We start from the raw sequence: 19908 nt of genomic DNA on the forward strand, positions 1-19908 counted from the left end.
CAAAAAAGTCCCCACATTGCAAAAGCAAGACTAAGCAAAAAGAACAAATCTGGAGGCATTACATTACCTGACTTCAAACTATACTACAAGGCTATAGTTACTAAAACAGCATGGTACTAGTATAAAAATAGGCACATAGGTCAATGGAACAGAATAGAGAACCCAGAAATACAGCAGAATATTTACAGCCAACTGATCTTCTACAAAGCAAATAAAAACATAAAGTGGGTAAAGGACAACCTATTCAACAAATGGTGCTGGGATAATTGGCAAGGCACATGTAGAAGAATGAAACTGGATCCTCATCTCTCACCTTATACAAAAGTCAACTCAAGATGGATCAAAGACTTAAATCTAAGACCTGAAACCATAACAATTGTAGAAGATAACATCAGAAAAACTCTTCTAGACATTGGCTTAGGCAAGGAGTTCATGACCATGAATCCAAAGCAAATGCAACAAAAACAAAGATAAATATAATGGGACCTAATTAAACTAAAAAGCTTCTGCAAAGCAAAAGAAATAATCAGCTGAGGAAACAAACAACCTACAGAGTGGCAGAAAATATTCACAAACTACACATCTGACTAACTGCTAATATCCTGAATCTACAAGGAACTCAAACAAATATGCAAGAGAAAAAACAAATGATCTCATCAAAAAGTGGGCTAAGGACATGAATGAACAATTCTCAAAAGAAGATATACAAATGGCCGACGAACATATGAAAAAATGCTCAACATCACTAATTATCAGGGAAATGCAAATCAAAACCACAGTGAAGTACCATCTTACTCCTGCAAGAATGGCCGTAATTTAAAAATCGAAAAATAACAGATGTTGTGGTTGTGGTGAAAAGGGAACACTTCTACACTGCTGGTGAGAATGTAAACTAGTATAACCACTGTGGAAAACAGTATGGAAATTCCTTAAAGAACTAAAAGTAGAACTACCTTTGATCTAGCAATCCCACTACTGGGTATTTACCCAGAGGCAAAGAAGTCATTATATGAAAAAGACACTTGTGCACACAGGTTTATAGCAGCACAATTCACAATTGCAAAAACATGTACCAGCTCAAATGTGCATCAACCAAAGAGTGGGTATGGAAAATGTACTCTGTGTGTGTGTGTGTAGTGTGTGTGTGTGTAGTGTGTGTGTGTATAAATAGATATGTAGTATAGTGTGTATATATATAGTATAGTGTATATATATAATACACACACACATAATACACACACACACACACACACAGTGTGGAATACTACTCAGATAGAAAGGAATGGAATACTGGCATTCACAGCAACTCGGATGGAATGGGAGACCATTATTCTAAGTGAAGTAACTCAGGAATGGAAAACCAAACATCCTATATTCTCACTTATAAGTGGGAGCTAAGCTATGAGGACACAAAGACATAAGAATGGTATAATGGACTCTGGGGACTCAGGGGGAAGGGTGGGAGGAGGGTGAGGGATAAAGGTCTGCACGTTGGGTACAGCATACACTGCTCAGGTAATGGGTGCACCAAAGTCTCGGAAATCACCACTGAAGAACTTATTCATGCAACCAAACACCTGTTCCCCCCAAACTAGTAAAATAATAATAAAAGATAAAATAAATTACCTGTCTCCAACTTCTTAACTTGTGAGCTCAGAGAAGACATGTGCTCTCTGTAAGTCTCAGTGTCTTCACCTTGCAGAGTTTATGGAAGGATGAAAGATGAGGCTAGCTCCTTGTAGAATATCAGGTGCATGGTAAGCAGTAAATACGAATGCGTTGCCTGGCTGTGATGCGTTTGCACTGTATATTGTATTTATATGCATCATGATGCTGTATATGATCATAGTGATTGAAAATAAATACTTATATGTTTTCGCAAAAATAAAATAAAGAAATTAAAGAAAAAAATAAAACAAGAACTATTCCTACAAACTTACAAATATGGTCTTGCATAGGTCTGGGACAGAGGGTTTGGGAAATAATTGGAAACAAATACTGAACTCTGTTTCATAGATGTTTTTGTGGTGCTGTAAGCAAAGCACTTCTGCAATGATTTGGGCTGTATCGTAGAACTGGGCATTTGAATAAGGGTGATGTTGTTTTCAGGTGCAAGGATTCTCACTGTGAAAGAAGGGACATCGAATACAGAACAAGGAAAGCAAGAAAGACCCCTGGAGTGCAGGCTGGGACCGGGGTCGCAGGTACTGGGTGAGGTTAGAAGCATACATGGCTTCTTGGTGAGCACTTTTGTGAGGGAAAGTGGAGGATGCGCGGTGGGACCGTGGGGCTGCCAGACCATGTGCAGACTCACAACGTCTCTCATCCTGGTGGGGAGTTCTGGGGCAAGGACTGCCCATAGAGTGGTCCTGCACTGGGTGGGGATCCGCAGCCCCTGCTCAGGCATTGGCTTAGAGCTTCCAAGAGAAGGACAACTCCAGCTTGAAAGCTGAGGTGGGCCTCGATGAGCTGACAGCTGGAGACGGCACACTGCACAGCTGGGGAATGAGAGAGGGCAGCTCTGTGTTTGAACAGAGGAATTAGGTGAATGCATAGCTTCTGAGACATATGTATCCAAGATGTTAGTCTATGCGTGCCCATGTTCACTTAGACACATATGGGTCTGCACATATGTATATATATATGCAACTTCATTTGTGTCCAGGCGCATATACATCACTAAATATTTCTTAACTCAGTCCAGTGACAAAGCCTAGAAGCAAAGACAGCTTAGTTGCAAAAATCATAGCAGGCCCGGATTCTAATACCAACTGCCATGAAAAGAAACCAGGCTCCTCAGAGAAATGGCTTGTTCCAGGGCTAGGGTGAGGAAGGCACTACATGAGCCTCGCATAGCTCATTATTTCCCAAAGTGAGGATGTGTTAAGAGAAAATGATGAAGACATGTCGTAAGAACACAGGAGCCAGCTTGAACAGGCTCTCACTGGCCAAATCTGGGACAACTTGGGCACCAAAATAATTAAGAACAGTAATAAGTTTAAACCATTGGAAAAAATAGGACTCCATTAGTCCATATCAATAATACATGAATGAATGAATGCATGACTGGAGGACAAGGAAGAGACTTTGCTAGCAGTAGGGTGTGAGTGGGCTGGAGCTGGAAACATCACCAGCGTCATGAAGATTGGTCAGAGCCAGAGTCATGGAGGAAGGATTTGGGAGTTTGCAGAGGAGCTGACACTGTGTGGTCTTAGAGGTCTCCCCAGAGATTGGCTGTTAGTGTCAAGGGAAGAATCGTGTATTAGTCCATTCTCGCATTGCTGTCAAGAAAAACCTGAGACCGGGTAATTTATAAAGAAAAGAGGTTGAATTGGCTCACAGTTCTGCAGGCTGTACAGGAAGTATAATGGCTTCTGCTTCTGGGGAAGCCTCAGGAAGTTTCTAATCACAGTGGAAGGCAAAGGGGGAGCAGGTGTCTTACATGATGGGAGCAGAAGCAAGAGACAGAGCAAGGAAGGTGGGAGGGGCTGCGCACTTTTAAACAACCAGCTCTCTGAGAACTCACTCATCACAAGGACAGCACCAAGGGGATGGTGCTGAATCATTCATGAGCAACCCACCCCCGTGATGAGACCACCTCCCACCAGGCCTTACCTCCAACACTGGGGACTACAGCTGAACATGAGACTTGGGTGGGGACACAGATCCAAACCGTATCAACTAATAATTACACAGTGAAGAAATCAGACAATATCTTGGTCAGGTGATCAAGATTAACATCGCCAGTGCAGGGCTGGTAGGATATCCTGAAAATAACACTACATCATATATTGATGGGCCACCCAGGACGCCTAACCTGACTCTAACTGTGTAGAAAACACTAGATCAACTCAGAAAGAGGAGCATTCTGTTGTTTAAAAGTAGGGTTAGATGGGGATAGTCTAATTTTCAAAAATGTTAATGGCATACAGACAAAGGAAGACAGACTGTGGAAAGGCTTCAGGCGAAAGGAAGTCAAAAAGACCTGACAAGTAAATACAAACTTGGTCTTAGAACGGATCCAGTCCTGGAGGAAAAAATGCTGAAAAGGACATTTACTGGGCCATTGGCCAATGGGAATATGGATGACGGGTTGGATCTAAGAACTGTACCGGTGTTAGATTTCCTTCCTGAAGTGGCTAATGGTACTGCGTTATGTAGGAAAATGTCTCTTTTCTTAGGAAATTCTCACTGTAGTATTGAGGGGTCAAGAGTCCCTTAAAAGGCTAAGAAACCCCGTCTCTACTAAAAATACAAAAAAAAAAAAACTAGCCGGGCGTGGTGGCGGGCGCCTGTAGTCCCAGCTACTCGGAGAGGCTGAGGCAGGAGAATGGCGTGAACCTGGGAGGCGGAGCTTGCAGTGAGCCGAGATTGGGCCACTGCACTCCAGCCTGGGTGACAGAGCGAGACTCCGCCTCAAAAAAAAAAAAAAAAAAAAAAGGCTAAGAAAAATTTCTACATACATGGGAGGGTGGTTGGTGGGGAGGTGAAGGCTGAGAAAGAGATATGAAAGGAGAGGAAAAAAATACGAATGATAAGGCAACGCAATACGACAGTAACAATTGGTAAATCTGGGAAAGGGCTTATGCAGTCTTTGTACGATTCTTATTTTGTCAACTTTTTTGTAAAGTTTAAAATTATTTCCAAATAAGAATGTCTGTCAGCATGAACCTGTGTCTCTCCTGGGCTGATGGTTGCACGTGGAGGGTGCCAGTCACATGGGGACTGCACCGTTAAGGCCCAGCCGCTGAACCTGAGGCCTCCTGAGTGCTCAGGTGCCCCTGGGAGGCTCCACATCAGCTAGGCTCGGGGCAGAGCTGGGCTAAGGAAAAATGCAAGGTGAATCTTGATTGTGCAGTGAAATTAGAGGAGGGCAGGGTTCCCAGAGCCCCGTGAGCCCCCAGGAGGGAGCTGTCGGTGGCAGCCAGACCTCAGATCCTCAGCCCTTGCCCCTGCCCTTCCCTCCAGTACCCGAGCCTGGAGGATGAGTCAGATGTGGGTAGAGTCACCACACATCTCTGTCTCCAAAGCTGAATCTCCCCCCGACTGCCCTCTGGAGGATCCAGTCCCAGCCCAGTTCCCAAACCCCGAAGCGCCACCCTCCCAAGGCTGGGTCTGCACCCATAAACCACACATGGCCATCAGCCATTGCTCCCCACTTGCTCCTTCCAGTGTGGTCCCTGGGAACTGGTCAGACGTGCAGGATCCTAGGCCTCAACCCAGACCTGCTGAATCAAAATCTGCATTTTAACACGACCCCTCAGCTTTGTGGGAGTGTTAAAATCTAAGAGAAACACTGCACTAACCCACTTAACGAAACAAAAAGCCAGCCCCATCCAGAAAAGGGGTCTAACAGAGTAGTGTCCTTAAGTGTGCGAATTTCAGGGATTACAGACTTCTTGGGGCTGTTGCCTCTTTGGTCAGTCTCAGAGCCAGGCCCTTGCTGTGCCTGTCCGATGGCGAGTCTGGCAGTCCCCACACCTGCTGTGTCCCATCCACAGTCCCATGCTGACTGCTACAAAATGTCTGGCTGTCTGTGCCTCTGCCACCTGGATTCAGGGAGAAGAGACTTGGGACAGGGGCTGGGGAAGGAACAAGCTCTCTCAAACTGAAGACAAGAGCCCAGAGATGCTAGTTTACCACCAACAAAACAACCATCTGGAATCAGCAAAAAGCATCTGGAATCCAAGAGGCCCTCAGGCAATTCCCGTTGTTGATCTCAGTTGAATGTCTTTTATGATCAAGGTAATTTCTTATGGAAACTGACCATGTGGTCCTCTGTGGGGAGGGATAGGGGAGGGAGGAGGAGCACAGGTGGAAGCAAGGTCTGCCTGGCCTGGCCCACCAGGGCTCAGCTCTAAGGGCCAGCCTGGTGCAGCGGGGTAAGGCTAAAAACCTAATTCTGGTCATGCCATTTGCTAACTGTGTGACCTTGAGCATGTTACAAAACTGCCGGGGCCCCAGTGTTGCCACCTGTAAGAAGAGGGTGTGGATGACAGCACCTTGCTTTGTAAGGACGGAGTTCGAGTGTCCAGAGTGCTTAGGACAGGACAGTGCCTGGCTCAGAGGAGGTATGGGGTTTGCTGTGGGTGGTCTGCGCTGCATCCTGCCATGTGGGGAGAGGAGGTGGGGCTGCATTTGAGTTGCGTCCTGTCTATCTCCATTCCTTCACCCACCAGCCCTGGGCCTCAAGAAGGTCACTTAATCAACCGCAGCCCCACTTCTCCTATGCGTCAAATGAAAGTCACAGGACAGTGCCTTGGCATGAGGTTATCTCACTAAACCCAGCACGTTTATCATCCCATTTCATAGATGAGAAAACATCTGCAGGAAAAAGCTTAGAAACCTTGAGAGAGCAGATCCCCATCCTCCTACCCCAGGGGATTCAGTGTGGAACACGGATTGCCAGGAGGCAGAAGGTGATTTATTGGGTTAAGGAAGATGAAAGGTGAGAGGGGGCCCTAGGAAAAGGCTCCACGGAGAGTCGTAAAGGACTGAATCTTTCGTGTTACTCTGCACCATAAAGAATAGAGACCACAGATGGCCAGTGACTCCAGACCTGGACCTCCAGTGCACCCTGAGGACAGACCAGAGGTGACTGTGACAGAGTGACTCCCCTCCCCAAATCTGCAGACACCAAGTGGAGAGTTGTGGATTTCCACTGTGCATGCAAATGGGGTTTGAAACAGTCTTCTCTTAGGGCACAGGGAGATGGCAGCTGATAGCTGAATCCCATTTCTACCCTCACCCAAAAGTTGTTGGCAAAAATTTGTGGACAAAGCAAATGAATAAACACATGGCCAGGGGGTGGCCCGGTTCCCTGGATGTCTGTTCTTGCAAGTTTTCTTTTTCATGTTCATGAAGAAAAAAGGGAGAAAGATCAGAACACTAAGAAATACCCTCCGCCCCCATTCAAACCTCCAAAGCTAGGTTTAGTTTCCCAACACAGGCCGACTGGTTTGAAGTAAGATTTTGGCAAACAAAGTGCACTCCCTCTCTGTCTGGGTAGGGAGCTCCCAGAAAAAGAAGGCAGCGGGGCTTAATGGCTTGAGGGAGGGGAAGACGCTTGCTGAAAGGCATGTGTCAAGACAGACCAGGACCTTGGAGACAAGCAGCTCAGGGGAGAAGTGGACACTACAGGGTCACCTGAGCAGGGATGGCCGCCTTGCACCCCCACAGACCAAGGAAGCAACTGGTAACTGCGCCGGGAACCCAGGGCTGCCACTGGACTCCATTTTCTGGCAGTACTCAATTTGCACTTGGAAAAAAAAATAAAAAGAAAGGGCCTAGGAATGAAGGGGATGGAATGAATTATCCAGCAGATCAGACACTTTGGTTTAAGCCCACGACCTTGCAGAGTCTTGCGTGAAATCTTACAAGCAACATAAACAGAGTGGCGGCCAACCCCACCACCAGAAATATTCAATAATAAAACACAGCTGTCGGTGCCGGCATTTCCCAAGCAGACTTTGTCATTCTTGCCATTAGAAATGCTGACAAAGTCAAAAACTGCCAAATGAAAGCCAGTTTTCTTTTCCCCCCAAAGAGAGAGGTTTTTGTGAACTGCAGCCTAAATATTCACTTATAAGTTGAACGATCCATAAGAATAATTTAAGACAGAACTTCTTGGAAACTCATTTTGACCAAGTATTTGTGAGAGACCTTGGCTGATCCTGGCTGGGATCATCACTTTGATTTGCAATCTGTGTCTTGGTTATGAAAACGCCCTGGGGTCCCCCTCCTTGGCTCGTGGGGCGGGTAATTAAGCGGGAGGCTTCTTAGCCGACTCTGTGAGATGGAGTTGACACAGTGCTGGCAGTGGATGTTGGCAGGTCTTGTTGGGACTTTATAATAATAAAATCTTACAATCGTTACATCCAAAAAGAAAGACCCAGATGTGGGAGAAGAGAAACATCTGGAGCCACAGCTCGATCCTCTGGCCTCAAAGCCTCCCACTCTCTGGGGTCCCAAAGATGACAGCAGAAACTTTGGCAATAAAAATAAAGCTTTATGAGGGTCAGGGCAGGGAGGGAAGGAAGGCAAAAGACAAGAGTTCTATGTGACTCTGTGCTCTTGGGTATTTTTCTCCTCGGGAAGACACTTAGGATTTGAACACACACATCAAGCCCGGGGTGTGGGCTGTGCAGGGTGGGGAAACAGGCATGGGAACGAGGGTAGGGATGGATGCAGAGAGGGAGCAAGAAAGAGAGTAAGTGAAGCAAGGCAGGGGGTTTCCAGGAACCAGGGTAGATGAGGAGTTTTGAGCCCAGAAGATCAATTTATTCAAATCTCTGCCTCTGAGGTCCAAAAAAGTAAAATTAAAGAAACAAACCCCATTAAAAAAAATAAGCACAAAAAGCAAAGGAACCTGGGAGAAACACAGGAGAGGGAAGTCCAGGGCATTGACTGAAAGACTCAGGAGATGTTTCCACAGAGGTGACATTCAGGCTGGGCCATTCAGGGATGTGTAGGAGTTTTCCAGGCAGACTGAACCACAGGTGCGAAGTCTCAAAGGAGTTGGAGAGCCCAGCCTGAACGTCAGGCTGAATGTGGCCCTGAGCTCTGGGAAGACAATGACGTGAGGCATCACACCTGCTTCTCTGAGTTTGGCTCTCCTGACACAGCGTTGCCATGGTGCCCAGCCAGACCCTTCCCAGCACGTGTTGTCCCATCCCCCAGTGTCCTCTGCCTCCTCTTCCATATGGTCATCGCAACCCCATCTCTGTGGTGAGAGTCTGGGGGTGGCATTTGGAAGCATATTTGGGGTTTGGGGGTGAGCATGAGGGGCACTCGCTGGGGTCCAGTGCCATCACATGCCAATCAGCCCAACCTGCTTTGGGGTCAGCCACCTCCCCTTGCAGGTCAGAGTAATCCAGGTGTCGTCAGCCCATCTAAAATCAGAAGGAGGCCTCAGAACAGAGGCTGGGGACTCTGAGAAGGTGCTGGAACAGAGTGTAGGTGTTTTGGCTTCAGGACGATCCAGCAACCTCTACCTTGCAGGGCTTGTGGTCTACCAGGGCCAGAAGGTCCTTCTCCAGGTAGGAGACACCATGAGATTCCCCAGAACATGGAGTCAGCAGGACAGTGCCCCAACTGCCTTCCCACTTAGCCACGCCATAAAAATGTTCCTTTCTTTCCCTGAGAAAAGAATGATTCTCACTGCTGATAAGCTTTTATTTTGTGCAGAGAACAGTCTTGTTTTAAGCCATGATAAGCCAGAAGTCCTCAAGCTGAAAAACTATGTTAAATTCACAAATAAATAAGAGAGTTTTTTATTCGTTTTTTGTTTTTTATTTGTCAAATGGCTTCTCTTGTTAAAATGATGCTCAGAACTTCCTGGTGTTTGGGGCATATTCTATATCTTGAAATAGTGCTTACACAAGTGTACACATTTGTTAAAAGTCGTTGAACTGTAGACTTAAAATGTGCACATTTAATGTATGTGAGTTACAACTATCTTACACTGTCTTCTCCGAGGATGACCTTCTGGTCCTGATAGACCACAAGCCCTGTGAGGCAGATGTTGCTGCAGCGTCCTGAGGCTGGAGCACCTGTGCCCTGTCTGGTGCCTTCCAAAAGCTCCCCCATTAAAAAAAAGTTTAATATCATGTCCTCTTGGTTAAATATAGCCATGTCAGCTTTGAACAACTATAGGCTGGATCTCAAAGTGGCTCCTACCTTTGCCGGCTCTTCTTCCTACTGTTTGCCATTTAAGTACGGTTAAATTTCACCGAAGTGCTCAGAGAAACCAGACAAAACCTGGTCCTTTCGTTGGACACTCTTATGAGCAGGACGCACAATGGCGAAAGGGTAATGAAGGAGAGAACGTGGTGACTTTGAAAGAGTGATTTTCCTAGCACTGAGGAAGAACTGCTAGCACTTTCCCCCTCCCCCAATTCCATATATATTCCTGCTTTATCCTTAACTCAGAGGCACACGGTACAGAAATAACGAAACCATTCCGATGACGATTCGCCCAGTGCTGCAAGCTCTGTCAGAGTGCACGAAGTTATGCTGTAATCAAATGCACGACATCTTATCTGCTTCAGATAAAGTAATCATCAGCCAACAAGAGGCTCAGGGCAGCAGTGTGCCAGGCAACCTGCAGCTTCGGCTGCCTCATGCCTGGAGCCTTTGCCCAAGCAACTGAGACTGGCCTCTTTACTTCCCTCTTTCCCTTGCACTTTCTATGAGAGGAGAAAGCTCGGTAGTGGGAAAGCTCTTGGAGCATGAAGTATTGCCGTCTTTTCCTTTGACTGCAGTGTAACAGACATTCAGAAAAGTGCAGAGACCCTTGGCATGCACCAGGGGATCCCACCAGGCGACCTGCACCCACATCAGGCACTGCAGATCCAGACTCAGGGCCTGCCCATCCTAACCCATGCTCCGAGAGCACGTGATCTTCTAGTCACACGTTGAAAGGGTTAATAAAATGTAGACAGGCCCCTCTCCCTCCCTTTCTACACCTCACGCAGTACAGGAGGGGATCCATTGACAAGACAGTTTCAGTTAAATCGATAAAATATTGTTTTAAAAAACAAAAGGAAGTGTATTATTTTTCTGTTATACGGGTAGGGTTTACCCCAGGACACTGCCAGAGACAAAGGTTTCCTGAAGGTAAGCCGTGCCTCTAGGTAAACTGCTGCCAGGGCTCTTGCATTGCAGAATTATTCTGTCTATTGAAACAGCACCCTGGAAGGGGGTAGGGGGTGGACGACAATGTTTTAATGCCTTTTAAGTGCATTTTTGTCACACTGAAGAAAGGGAACGCAGAGTCCAGGATGGAAAATTCCCTTTCCCTCATGGACCTGCAATTGCATGTCACCAAGGCCATCTCCTCCCCACTGGCCATCCCTGAATTATTGGTGGCAGCTACCTAGGTCTCTCAGAGAATCTCCCCTGTTAGAGACCCTTGCTTGTCTTTTAAGACCCCTAAGTTGTGAAGTGGAGGACCAGTGACTTCTAAACATGTGGTGTGTACCTACCATGTGTCCAGCAATCAAAATAGCCAGGACTTACCCTGTGCCAGATACAGTTCTGAGGACCTTACGTGTATCAGTTCATTTAATCTTTACAGCAACCCCGGCAGATGTGTACATGGCTATCCTCACTCGACAGAAGAGGAAAATGAGGCACAGAGAAATAAAGTAACTTGTCCCCCATCATGCTAGCTGTAAGTGGAGGAGACAAGAGAACCCTGTTGACCTGGCTCTGGGGTCGAGGCTCTCACCCACTGAGATACGCTGAAGACAGAATGGAGGATGAGCCCACACAGAGACAGACCTGGAGAGTTCTAAGCCCAGCTGCAGGAGCTCAGTCTTCATCAGAGGCCTCATCCAGAGTAGACAGTGGATCGACGCGGCCAACTGTAGATGCTCCAATTCTAGCCCATGGCCACCCACCCTTCTGCTAAAGGACCACTTCTCAGAGGCAGAGCCCTGGTGCAGGAATTTTGTTATTCCATAAAAGGAAGTCATATTTGCAGAAAGAACCACATTTGGCTGGTGAAATTCATCCAATCCAAAGTTATAACCAAGTTGTTGTAATTCAAACTCGGATGTCGATTTCAACCCCTATCTCACAACTATTTTGAGCCTAGGAAAGCCCACAAGTGTGTCTATTCTGAGACAACGACACAAAAAGATCCAGTTAGAAAAATGTTCAGAGAAACTTGGGAATTATAATTACTCCTACACCCGAGAGCGTTCAACTGCTCTCATTTTATAAAGTGGCTTTACAGAAATTGCACTTTAATGCTCTGCCCCAAAGGGGATGAGGGGTGGCAATATTTTTAATTGATGGAAGGCTCCCCCAGTGACAGGCTTGGGGGACAAATGGGCGCAGGAGCTTGCAGATAAGCAGGTGTTCCTGGGAAGGTGTGGAAAAGGCCCCAGAGCAGGGCCTACCAGAGAGGAGCCAATCACAGGCAAGAGGAAAGGAATTAGGTAAAGGACCGAGGCACAGTAGCATAAGATATCAACTTGATTTTTAAAATAACAATGTTGTCTACTATCATTTAGTGGCCATGTATCATATGGCCAGGACTATGCTAAGCCCTGGACAAGTATTAACTCATTTAATCATCCAAATAACCCCTTAAATATATCCTATTAGAATCCCCTCTTTATAGCTTGAAAAATTTAAGGCAGAGAGAAGTCTAAGGACTTCCCTTAGATCACAGCACAGAGCCATGAAGCCACAACTTGAAGCCAGGACCTGGACTCCTGAGTCCAGCCCTCGTATTGCAGGTCACAGCTCCCCAGAAACTGTGCAAGTGACCTCATTTAGAACAGGGGTGTTTGTGAATGTAATTCACCAATTCATTCATTCTAGATCCATCTAGAATGAGATCATCCTGATTTATTTGGGTTGGGCCCTGAATCCAATGACAAGTGTCTTTATAAGAGACACACAGAGGAGAGACACAGAGAGGGGAAACCATGTGAAGGTGGAGGCAGATATCCATTTTCTGGATCTTGGGGCCAGAAGATGAATCTCTGCCTCAAGCCAAAGATGCCTCTTCCTTGCTTGGAAGAGGGAAGGAAGGAGCTTTCCCTGGAGCCTCCAGAGGTAGCGCAGCCCTTCGACACCCTGATTTTGGATTTCTGGGCTTTTTTTTTTTTTTGACAGGGACTCACTCTGTCACCCAGGCTGGAGTGCAGTGGTGCAATCACAGCTCACTACATCCTCAACTTCTCGGGTTCAAGTGATCCTCCCACCTCAGCTTCCATAGTAGCTGGGACTACAGGTGCACACCACCATGCCTGGCTAAATATTTTTGTATTTTTTATAGACACAGGTTTTTGCCATTTGCCTAGGCTGGTATCGGAACTCCTGGGCTCAGGGGATTCACCCTCCTCGGCCTCCCAAGGAAGCCACCATATCCAGCAGGATTTCTGGATTTCTTGATTTTGGATTTCAGAGAATACCTTTCTGTTTCTCTAAGTCACCACATTTGTGGTCATTTGTTATGGCAGCCCCCAGGAAACGAATACATGAACCCTCCAATGTCGGTACTTTAGCATTAGAGACGATGATTCTGAGGCTCGAGGGGTTAGGTTATTCCAACCACAGATGGCAAGTGAGCCACAAGGCCTTGAACCCCGATCTGTCTGTGCTCTGAACATGGCTCTTGCCTCCAGCCTGTGAAGTGTCCTGGGAAGCAGCGTTTCTAGGGAGGCTTCTTGGGGTTGGGGAGAAGAGAAAGGCTCAGGGAGAAGAGAAAGAGTCAGCGCCCCAGTGAGCTGGGGTTCTCAGGGCTCATAAGGGAGTGAGGGCCAGACAGAGGGGCGCCTGGGCCACCATGGGATCGGAGGAGGCCAGGGCAGCCCATGTCATCTTCAAGGTGCTCTATTTGAAACCTCTTCATTGTATTGGGCTCAAGGACTCTATTTGTTCCCCTGGAGTTTTTCTGAACAAGTCAGAGGGGAAGGACTTGAGTGGGCTTTGGATAGCTGTTGCCTCCCTCAAAGAGCTTGAGGTCAGCACTTGAGTCCACTTGACAAGATCTGATGTCGAGCTGTGATTGGGGAGGGGGACAGTTCAAGACTCAAGAAGACAGAATTTTTCCCCTCATCTCTTAAGTCATCTCGCCTTGCACTGGGGTTGCCCTTAGGAGCCGGAGGAATAATCCTGACAATAGCAATAAAACAATAATATAATATATTTCTCCCATGTGCCGTGTGCTCCCTCTGGGCCAGGCGTGTCTCTAAACCCTTTACACATATGACCTTGTCTCCTGCTCACATCGACATTCGAAGGTGACTGCCATCCTCATCCCCATTTTCTGGAGAAAGGGAAGAAGTGAAGCCAAGCCTGGTTAGGCCCCACTAACCAGGGTCCTAATCACCTAAAGTGAGGCCCTGTTTCTCAGGCTACATGGCCAGTAGACTGCAGGGCAAAGATTCCAGCTTAGTTCTGCAAGTGCAGAGGGAGTTCTGGCCTCTTTTTCATTCACTAAGCTGCCCCCCTACGGCTTAAGCAGTTTGTACCACACCTGTCCTCTAGATTCTGAAGTTCCAAGACGGACCCACATGACTTGCCTTGGGAACTCTACCAGTGCCTTCTACAGCATCCCTCCAACCCCCTCAATAAATAGCTGATTGGGATGGAAAGGAGTGTAGTGCAGTGGACTTCAACTGCGCTGGGTTGACTTGATCTGATCTGATCTGCACAGACTTAGAATTAATCCGAGTTGACTTGTCTTGAGATGACTTGATGTGAGTTTAATAAAAAACCCATTTAGGACTATTTCTGGGAAATGAAAGAAAGCTCATTTTACTCCTTTTTACTGAGACCTGCCAGCCCCCATCCCTCTGACTGTGTTGGGCTCAGATGGAAAGGGAAAGTCTCAGAAGCGGCAGCTCTCTGCATTCAACCCAGCCCAGCTAGGACCACAGACACCAGGGCAGGGCAAGGGCAGCCGGAGTGCTGTGAGGAGCCAGGTTTTCATCTTGGAGCCATGGCTGGCACAGAAGGCCCCATGCCCACAGTCAGAGGAATGAAGGTGGTGAGGAGTGAGCCTCACCCAGACCCAGCCATGCCCATGAGTCACAGAGCGTGGCCTGCCTGGCATGGAGTGTTGCCCTGCGGAATCATGAACATTACCCTGTGGAGGAGGAATGCAGGGAGGCCCAAGACAGAGCTGAGGCTGTCTTCCGACTGCCACTCCAGCTGCCAGGGCACCACTCCGTTCCTTTCCATTGTTGGCTAACTGCGAGAGAGACCCTGCCTTGAGCTGTGTCTGGCTATATGCATCCTGCTGGCATGACCTCATTAAGTCTCCATGGCAACCTATTACCATCATCACTCTATTGATGATGAAGCCAAGGCCCAGTGGCCCACCATCTTGGCCTACCTGGGACTACAGGGTTTCCTGTGATGTGGGACTTCCAGTGCTAATGCCGGAATCGTCCTGAGCCAAGAGGGGAAAGTTGGTTATGCTGGATTAGAGGACCTTACACCAGTCACATGGCCAGCCCTTAGTAGGTGATAAGGTTTGGCTGTGTCTCCACCCAAATCTCATCTTGAATTGTAGCTCCCATAATTCCCATGTGTCATGCGAGGGACACAGTGGGAGGTAGTTGAATCATGGGAGCAGGTTTTTCCCATGCTGTTCTTGTGATAGTGAATAAGTCTCATAAGATCTGATGGTTTTATAATGGGCGGTTCCCCTGCACATGGTCTCTCTTGCCTGCTGCCATGTAAGATGTGTCTTGCTTCCCCTTCACTTTCTGCCATGATTGTGAGGCCTCCCCAGCCATGTGGAACTGTGAGTCAAGTAAACCTTTTTATAAATTACCCAGTCCTGGGTATGTCTTTATTAGCAGCATGAGAACATATGAATACAGTAGGGCCAGTATGCAACTCTGCAATCAGACCCAGCTCTCTTGGTGTCTCCGCAGGAACCATTCTTGAATAGAAGTAACTCAGGCAGACATGAAATTTCTCCACCCCACCTCCCCCTTCCTGCAAATCCCTTGAGAAGGAACAGCCAGACTTGCCCAGAGAGGCCAGACAGCAAAAATCTGTCATGCTTCCCGGCAGCCCCGTTTCACAGCATAAGTAAACTGAGGCCTCCCAAGGTCAAATCAGTCCCTTGAGGCCTGTGACCACACGTGTCTGGACCCACATGTTCCTGGGGTCTGGAACTGACGTTGGAATATTCGGAAGTATTTGTGGAAAAAAGGGACACCGTTGCTCAGGTTTCATTTGGGGCACAAACATGGATGCAACCTACACAGTCATTTTGTAAAATTCCTAAGCTCAAAACAAACAGCGAAGGAAACATGGCTCTGCGTCCGGGTACAGGAGGCCAGTCTCGGTGACCTCACTCATGTGAAACTGCCAGCCCCCCATGGGGAGGTGGAGTGGGAAATGGAAGTTGATGAGGCGGGCAGGGCCCAGCAGAGACACTGGAAGAAGGGACAGCTCAGGCCACAGGGCTGCTTCTAGTGGACAGCACCCAGCAACTCACAAACACCACATCAAAGCCTTGAAAAATGACCATCACCAGCATCCCGTCCATAGACAGGATGAGACCGTCAGCTCTTCTGTGGGGCTCACTGGCCCCTGCCCATCACTGTCAGACACAGCACCTTGTTTCCCTGTACCTGAAAGCAAATAAATTAGATAAATCTATTGATGAGTGGACAGCAGCTCAGTGTGAGTGTCTGTAAACCTGTGGTGTCTGTAAACCGCTGTGTCTGGGGCAACAGGGACCGGGACCTGGGGCCAGGAAGAGGCTGCTCTGTAGGGCAGAGGAAACCCCTGTTGTCAGCGAGGCGAACCCGGAGCTGGGATCTGAGGGAGGCTGTTTGCCAGCTGGTTGCTGGGAAGGTGGGGTGCAGGCTTCAGAGCATTTGGGGACTCTGCAAAAGGCAGGTCCAACGTCCACTGGTACCCAATCTTTGTGGGATATTAAAATGGAAGAACGGGGTTTTCCAACAGGCCAGCACCAGACAAGGCTTTCCAGGCCTTTTATTCTCTGCCGTGCCTCCAGGGAAGAGCAGTTTTTGGCCAGTGTTCCCAGCTCAGAGGTGACTAAGCCCCTGGCCCCGGGGCCTCTGCTTCAGCCCCCTTGCTCTGGTGACCTGGAAGTTGGGGGTTGGTGTCGGGGGACTTGCCTGGGTGACCTGAAAGTCCCATCACTGCCCTGAGCCTCGTGTCTTCCTCTGCAAATGGGATCCTGAGCCCAAGACCTATGAGTCCTCAGCCCTCCATGCCCAGGGCTGTGCCCCCAAGCCCAGGTTGGTGGGAGTGAACTTAACTTCAGCTTTGGACCCCAAGTGGCTGAAGTACCCCCAGCGAAAGATCTGGGAAGCCTGGAATTTCAGTGGTTGTTCCTGAATGTGCCATTTCCCCAAGATACTGAGTCCTTTGGGAAGGAGCCTGGGGGATCCCTGGATGGCCCCTGGGGTGTAGGGCTGCCAGTGGGGAAAATCTTCCAGGCTTCCCCTGCTTGGCCGGGGCAGCTCCTGCTGCTGTTCCACATACTGGGGCTCCCAGCACAAGTCCACATGAAGAACGGCATCTGCTGATTTCTCAGGTTTGAGGGCTCAGAGTCAAAATGAAGCAGCATAGGCTGGAATCGGGCAGATCCTACTCTGCCATCACAAGGCACCTGGGAGACCTGTAGCTTCTCTGAGACCACGTTCCTCATCTATAAAATAGAGATGCAAGGCCGTCTCTGAGGGATGCAGGGGTTAGGCCAGTGTGTGGAGAGCACATAGCAGGCAACCACTTGTGCCAGCCTCCGGGCACATGGATGCCAGCTTATCATGGAGATCAGAGGGACCAGCAGGGACCAAGGTGAGGTGGGAGTGGCGTCTTAGCCCAGCCCGCAGGAGCAGCAGTGGAATGGCCTGGGTGGCTCATTTGAGAGGTGGTCCTGGGGGGTAGAGTGCAGTGGGCGGTAGGAGTGAGGCAGGAATGGAGGGAGGGGAGCCCACCAAGGGACAGGACTTCAAGGTCAGATGGAACTGATTTCAATTCCCATCCCTGCCACTTGCCAGTGGTGTACACCCTTGCACATGTTCCCTGGAAAACCCAGATGCCCTGGAGTGGGAGGGATGTGTTGGCAGGAGGGGACAGCCCAGGGCCCTGAAGGAAGATTCTCTGGGTGGAGACGCTGACCCCAGGGCTGGGACAGGTCTTAGGAACACGTTCAGGAGCGAGCCCACAACAGGTGTGCAGAGTGAGGTCTCCAAGCTCACAGCTGACAGCTGTGACCGGACAGAATCCTTTGGTGGGGAAATCAGAGACTCTTTTGGAAGGCAGAGGGGAGGGAGAGGGGAGTGGCAGGAAGGCCTCAGGTGAGCAAATATAGCTGGAGAATTAGAAATGATGGGTTTGGAGGGGGAGAATGAGGGATGGGAATAGACCCAGGTGAGACAGTGCCAGTGAGAGAGGAGGCGCGGAGGAGGCCCACGTAGGCTGCCATGCAACTCGAGGAAGGAGAAGGCAAGGGGAATTTTCCACTTTCTTCCTCTGAAACCTCACCAGACAGACTTCTCCACTGCTAAGAAGACATGTTTCGTTTCATATTTTTTTCTTTCGTCAGTGAATTGTCAGAATCACAGAAGCTTGACATGAAAGAGAAGTCAGATTCCTCAATCCCTTTTAATTTTTTTTGTGTAATAAAATTTCTGGCTATGTCTCTCTGTCACATCCTTAACAAAAAGTTTATTTTATTAGGGGCAAAAGCATCAGCTTTGATGAATCTTCAACAGACGTCATCATAATGATTCGCCATGATGAGAATAAGGAAATGTCTTTTGGGGGTTCTGTGGGCAAATCTCCTTCTCTGTGGTTCTGCGGCTTTTCTGTCTCCTAAAGGGAAAGCAGTTTTGTTTGGGGTTTTTTGGTAGGGGTGGAGATAATTTTCTATTTATATAGATGATGTACAATTCATCCAGTTCATCCATGAACCAGGAGGTGGAGGGAAGAACGGACCTTGTTACATTTCATATTGAACCGGAAATCTCCGCTGACACGGGAGTGGGCTTCAGCGCACAGCTGGGTGGATTCCATAAGGTGAGGTTGGGTACATGACCCAGCCTCCAAATCAAGAAGCAAGACATTGCCAGCTCCACAGAGCTCCCTTGGTGCCCCCAGGAATGGGCTCCCATTGCTTTCAACCCCTTTAGTTCTGCTTTTCTTTTCTCCTCACCAGATTCCAGCAGAGCAAATGAGCTCAGGCATGAAGGGCTCAGCCCTTCCTGAGTGTCACCTCTTTCCACGGGTCCCAGATGAGCAAACTGAGGCTCAGTGGTCAGCAACTAGCTTGAGGTCTCATGGCTGTCATGAGGAGGAGCCAAGGTCCAGCCCCGCAGGTAGAGTCCAGAGCTCACACCCTTCCTCACTGACCAGCCACCTCCTCTGATCCGTGTTGGCCACAAAGGGGGCATGACATGTCCCACCACAGGCAGCCCCAAGCCCTGGATAAGAGCTTGACCCGATGGTTGCCAGATGGTGCCTCACCACACAGTAGGCACACAGGACATGTTTTTGAACGTAAGACACACTGGCTGCCCGGATGGAACACCGCATGCGTGCACAAGGGATGAAGGCTCTGGGAAACAAAACAGAGAGGGCTTTTCCATAGATAAAAACCACCACTGAGAAGATGCCTTGTTTGGGTTCCCCCACCAAGCAGCCCTTGAGAGAGAGCACTGGGGGGTGAAGTTAATTAGGGATGTGATTCTGGGGAGCAGCAGTGAGGGGGTGAGGAAGGTGAGAGGGGAAGGGGGCAGGAAAAGAAAGATGCAGTTATGAGTATGTTCCATCTGCAGAATGGTGCGGAAGTCACCCCAGAATTGTGCCACTGAGGCCTGGAAAGTGAGGTCTTCACCCCAATTCCTGCTGCTTGTGGCTGGGAACTGCCATGAGCCCTAAGTCCCCAGTACTTCCAGGCTGCCCCTGCTAAGCAGGTTCCTGAACTAAGCAGGCTCCTGGGGCTCAGGAAAAAGCCATCTGACAGCCAAATAGAGAAGGGAGGATGGCCAAGGTGGCCAGGCCAAGGTGCAGGCCAACTTAGGGACTTAGGGGGTCTGACTGGGCCAGCAGCTTCTGCTACACAGGGCGAGAGAGGATAGTGAAACAGGTTAACACTTTGGAGGCTTATGATTGGCCAGGCTCCACTTAAGTGTTGTTGCCCATGTTAATTCATTTAATCTGCATAACAATCCTATCCTTATCTCTACAAGTGAAGAAACTGAGGCCCAGAGAGGTTATTTTCTCACCCAAAGTTGCACAGCTAGCAGGTAGCCAATGGAGATGAGCTCAGACAGACTGGATTCTGAGCTTGTGCTTATAACCAAGGCTGGAGCCAGGGCGAGGTGAGAAGGCACAAAGATGCAAAATTTAGGGGGGCATCATTCTCAGGGTCCTGCTTCACCCTAGTTTTGG

This window comes from Symphalangus syndactylus, chromosome 24, assembly GCF_028878055.3.
Source record: "Symphalangus syndactylus isolate Jambi chromosome 24, NHGRI_mSymSyn1-v2.1_pri, whole genome shotgun sequence".
Classification (NCBI taxonomy): Eukaryota; Metazoa; Chordata; class Mammalia; order Primates; family Hylobatidae; genus Symphalangus; species Symphalangus syndactylus.